Raw genomic sequence first — 6,053 nt, 5'->3', positions numbered from 1 at the left:
CGATTGCACACATGTTGCTGCGAACGTCAATGGGAAATGCATTTGCAGAATAGTGAAAAACAATGTTATGGCCTATCGGCTGGTCATCAGAAGTAAGCGATGTGCGACCTCACACATGTATAAGGAAGAAAACGGCAAGCATCGGCAGCGTCTTTCGCGGTCACTTTCGTTTGCTGTCACCGTCTGTCACCGTTGTTTGCTTGTGCTTGTACGCTGCGAATCAAGCGGGGTATGATTTGATTTACATGTGGGGCTTAACGTCCCAAAACCACCATATGATTATGAGAGACGCCGTAGTGGAGGGCTCCGGAAATTTCGACCACCTGGGGTTCTTTAACGTGCACCCAAATCTGAGCACAAAGTGGAGTATGTACAGTACAGTTCAATGTTAAAGGGAACAATCTGATGAGCACCTGTCATATTGCAGGCCTCATACTGCATGCAGGCATATACGTAGAAACAATTTTCATGCACGACACTATAGCCTATCAAAGGGAATCGCAACAATCAACCAGCAGTCGTCTTATGCATATCTAAGCCACTATGCCTCCATCAAATAGTGAGATCCGGACATGGTGACCACAAAGTGTTCCCTTTAATTGTGAAACCCGTCTGTGTATACATGGCTTACTGTACACAACAGCTATCCGCGAACGCGGCTACACATATTGCACATGATAACCCTTACTGAGCTAAAATATGGGGTATATGTATACGCTCTTCTCGACAGACAAAGCCCGAGAGAACGGCCGAACAAGCACTTCACGCCGTGGCAAAGCAGCTCCGCCGCGGTGGTCTAGTGGCTAAAGTACTCGGCTGCTGACCCGCAGGTCGCGGGATCGAATCCCGGCTGCGGCAGCTGCATTTACGATGGAGGCGGAAATGTTGTGGGCCCGTGTGCTCACATTTGGTCGCACGTTAAAGAAACCCAGGTGGTCGAAATCTCCAGAGCCCTCCTCTACGGCGGGTCTCATAATCATATGGTGGTTTTGGTACGTTAAACCCAACATATCAATCAATCAATTATTCTACCAATCTATTCGTGGCAAAGCACGTGGGCTACGAATTACCAGCCTGCCGCGAGTGTATCGTGTGAACTCGGCGTCAAGCCCTGAACATATATAGTCGGTAGACATAAAAAAAAACGAATGACCTAGAGGAACAACTTTGCGTGGGCTCCCTCTTCCTAGAGACATAATACAAGGGAGGGGGGGGGGCGAAGTCTGCTCCTTACATTGACATAATAGGGAGGGGGGGCACTGCGATAAACAAACCTTCGGTCGCCTTGACGGGAACCCCGCGCACGCCTCTAGTCGCTCGTGTACCTTTCGTAGCGATGAAAACCCACAAAATTGCTGCCACGTTCACAATGACTTCTGCACTACCGCACTAGTCCACAGAGCTCGCAATAGAGCACAGAAAAACCCACGAAAAACCGCGGCCGCACAGTGGATGACGAAGGCAGCGCTGCCGAGTGCCGAAGAACGGCAGACAAGGACGCAGGCGAACGCGTCATAGAGCATACATGCGACAAACAGGCACACATGCCCTCCTTTTTTTTTCCGCACAAGTACTTTGATACAACGAGGCCATTTGGCCATTTCAGGCTTTGTTAATGGCTGTTTCGATAGCGTTTTTATGAAAATTGTTGGGCCCCCAGTGACTTCCTGCAGCTTCTTTTGGTGTAATGTAAGAGTGCATATATATATATATATATATATATATATATATATATATATATATATATATATATATATATATATATATATATATATATATATATATATATATATATATATATATATAGCTGAACACAGCTTATTCTGGCTATCGTAATAATAAAAATTATAAACTTCGATTTCGAGAGCAGTGAAATATAGGAAACAAAAGATTTATTTATTTTGTAGAGAAGCCGCCGAACACTGAAATGGGTCGAACTCTTAAGTGCTTTCTAGTGGGTCTGCCCAAAAAGAACGCCGCTCGCGCAGAGCCCCCGTGCTTGGCCGTTACTGTCGCCAATGTGTAGACTCGCTGTGTGCCGGCTAATAAACGCCATAACAAATTGGTGGAGAGTGCTACGATCCCCTTCGATGCCGTTGGAACTACGCTCACGTACGCTGCAATCTACCATGTCCCACGACGCCTCTCAGCAAACGCCTCCTCAAATGCCACCCCCTTGTCCCGGTGTCCCCAGGATCCGCGATCTACCCATCTTCACGGGCGCCGATGGCATTGACGTGGAGGACTGGCTCGCCATTTACGAGCGCGTGAGCATCCCCAACAAATGGGACCAGGACGGCAAGTTGACAAACTTGGTGTTCTACCTTGCGGGCGTTGCAAGTTTGTGGTACACCAACTACGTGTCCGAGTTTGCAACCTGGTCCGGTTTCAAGACTGCTATCACCAACGTTTTTGGCCGCCCTGCCGTTCACAAGCTGCAAGCCGAGCAGCGCTTACGCGAACGCGCTCAGCAGGCCGGTGAATCATTCACCAGTTACATTGAAGATGTCCTGGACCTGTGCAAGAAATCCAACGACAACATGTCCGAATCAGACAAGATCCAGAACGTCATGAAGGGCATTGACGATGATGCCTTCACGATGCTGCTTGCCAAAAACCCAGGCACAGTAGCTGAGGTCATCACGTTGTGCCAGAGCTACGAGGAGCTCCGCCGGCAGCGTTCGATGACCCGTCGCTTCACACCACGAGATGCAGGGCTTGCAGACTTGGAGGCGAGCTGTGATCAGGCGGCACTGCTGGCAGATCTCAAGTCCTTCATACGTGAGGAAATCACGCGGCAGTTCTCTCTCCTGCCCTTTGCCCACCCACCGCCTGCTCAACAATCGTCCACTACCATTCTTCCACCCATCCGCCGAGCGATTGAGAAGAAAATGGCGGAGGTCATGCCTGCGTACCACCCACAACAACTCCCGGCCCCTGCGCCCCCAAGTTACGCCCAAGTGGTCGCAAGGCCGCCTCCAGTCGTTCAAGCGCCTGTACCGCTGACTTACGCCGAAGCTGCCGCACGACCTCCGTCCTTTGCAGCGGGTATGCCGGCTGCGTATGTTGGCGCAACCCCTCAGCCCCATTTTCAGCCCACCATGCAGCCTTTCCAGCCACCGTTGCGGGCGAGACCCACCCCGGCAAACCGATGGCGCACACCCGACAACCGGCCCATCTGATTTGCTTGCGGTTACGCCGGTCACGTAGCCCGTTATTGCTCTCGACTACAGCCGGCTCCCATTTCTTCTCCTGTCGCTGGCCACCTTAGCCGTTCGTATAACGACGAACTGCCGTCTGTGCCACTGTCGTCTCGCCCAGGTCCGTCTGCTCGAAGGTCGCCGTCTCCACGACGTCGGTCTCTGTCCCCAATGCGGCCAAGTTCTTCTGCTCATGAGCGAGGAAACTAGTCGTCGCAGTCCCAGAGGCAAGGACTGCGACGCTATCGCATTGTGAAAGCCCTCAGAGCCGCCCATCTAATGTCATTGACGTGCTTGTGGACGGTGTTCATGCATCTGCTCTTATTGACACTGGAGCTGCGGTATCAGTTATGAGCGAAAACCTTTGCCGCTTGCTTCGAAAAGTGACGACGCCGATTTCTGGACTGTCCCTTCGTACCGCTAGCTCACATCGTATTAATCCTACAGCAGGCTGCACAGCTCGCGTTGTCGTTCAGAACGTTCTGTATGTCGCCCAATTCATCATCATTCCTGCATGCTCCCATGACGTCATCCTGGGATGGGATTTTCTCTCCCGCAACGACGCCGTCATTCATTGTGCCGCCGCCGAAATTGAACTCTCGCCCTTCTCGCATTTGACGCCAGAAGACGGTCCCTCGACACTGAGCAAGATCCTTGTGAAAGACGATACTATAGTGCCTCCAAGCTCGACGATGGGTGTATCGGTCTACTGCACCGGTCTCTCCGACACAATTGCACTCGTTTCACCATCCTACCGTGCTTCCAGGAGGAAAGGGTTGCTAGTACCTTTCGCGACCGTGCAAATCACCCAGGGCAACGCCGCTATTTTCGTGACCAACCCATCCTCGTACACTGTTACCTTGGTTCGAGGGGAATGTCTCGGCAGAGTGGAACCAGTCGACGACGCACAAGTCCTGGACGTACCCGAAGACGCCCGTTGTCCCGATTCACGTACCATATCAGTGCTATTTCTACTTCTGACCCATCATCTCCTGATGTATTTGGCCCATTCATTGATGACAACCTTACGTCAGTACAGCGTTCCCAGTTTCTAGACCTGTTGCAAGAATACCATTCTTCTTTCGATGTCGGGCGAAGTTCTATCGGTCGCGCGTCCACTGTTACGCATCGTATTGACACTGGTGCCCATCCACCATTACGGCAACGTCCATACCGCGTGTCGCATGCTGAACGCCGGGAAATTAACGAGCAGTTTGACGATATGCTCCGACGCGACGTCATTCGGCCCTCGGACAGTCCATGGGCGCCTCCTGTTGTTCTTGTTGCGAAGAAAGATGGTTCTGTGCGGTTCTGTGTGGACTACAGACGGCTCAATAAGATCACTCGCAAGGATGTCTACCCACTGCCGCGCATCGACGACGCAATTGACAGCCTTCACGGAGCCCAATTTTTTTCTCCTCTCGATCTGCGCTCGGGGTACTGGCAAGTACCCCTGGCTGATGACGCTCGACCGAAGACTGCCTTCATCACACCCGAAGGCTTGTACGAATTCAACGTCATGCCGTTTGGTCTGTGTAATGCACCTGCGACATTTGAGCGCATGATGGACACTGTTCTGGGCAACTTGAAGTGGCACACGTGCTTGTGTTACCTCGATGACGTTGTTGTCTTCGCTGTTGTCTTCGTTGTTGTTTCTCCACCCATCTCCAACGCCTAAAAGAAGTTTTCGCACGTGTGAGCAACGCCGGCTTGCAACTAAATCTGAAGAAGTGCCGCTTTGCAGCACGCCAAATAAACATCCTAGGGTACGTCGTGTCCAAGGATGGCATTCTTCCTGACCCAGCCAAGCTTCGGGCCGTGGCCGAATTCCCAAAACCTGCGTCCGTCAATGAACTGCGTAGTTTCGTGGGCCTGTGCTCATACTTCCGACGCTTCATACGAAACTTCGCCACGATTATATCACCACTGACGAAGCTCCTTGGAAGTAACGGGCCCCTCGATTCGTGGTCGTCAGAGTGCGACAACGCGTTCTTGAAGCTCCGCCACTTGTTGACGTCTCCTCCCATTCTCCGCCACTACGACCCTACGGCCCCAACAGAAGTGCACACGGACGCCAGTAGTGTAGGCCTCGGCGCTGTCCTGGCGCAGCGCAAACCCGGGTTCCCTGATTATGTTGTGGCATATATATGCAAGCCGCACGCTCACGAGAGCCGAGGCAAACTACACCGTCACGGAAAAAGAGTGCCTGGCGATCGTCTGGGCTCTTACAAAGTTTCAACCTTATTTGTATCGTCGCCCATTCGATGTCGTCACCGACCATCATGCACTATGCTGGCTGTCATCATTGAAGGATCCCTCGGGCCGCCTCGCCCGTTGGGATCTTCATTTACAAGACTACGACATCCGCGTGCTCTACCGCAACGGACGCCAGCATGCTGACGCTGACTCCCTCTCGCGCTCCCCTCTGCCCGAAGCTGACGTGCTCTGCTCAGTATCCTCGGTTGCTGTTTCTGCCATTGATGTTGACATCATCGCTACCGAACAGCGAAAGGATAATTGGATCGCCCAACTGATCGACTTGCTCTCTGATCCGTCCGCAACGCCATCCACGCGTGCCTTGCGTCGTCGAGCTCACCATTTCGCCATTCGTGACGGCCTCCTACACCGACGCAATTACGACGCCGATGGGCGGCAGTGGCTACTCGTGATACCCCGCAGTCTGCGGTCGGAGATATGTGAATCCTTCCATTCTGATCCACAGTGCGCGCACTCTGGGGTATTCAAAACCTACCATCGCATTAGACAACGCTACTTCTGGCGCGGGATGTACCGCTGCGTCCAGCAGTTCGTTCGCTCCTGTCTCGCTTGCCAACGCCGCAAACCGTCCACACA

This window comes from Rhipicephalus microplus, chromosome 6, assembly GCF_043290135.1.
Source record: "Rhipicephalus microplus isolate Deutch F79 chromosome 6, USDA_Rmic, whole genome shotgun sequence".
NCBI classification, from domain to species: Eukaryota; Metazoa; Arthropoda; class Arachnida; order Ixodida; family Ixodidae; genus Rhipicephalus; species Rhipicephalus microplus.
Note: the sequence above shows the minus strand (reverse complement) of the source record.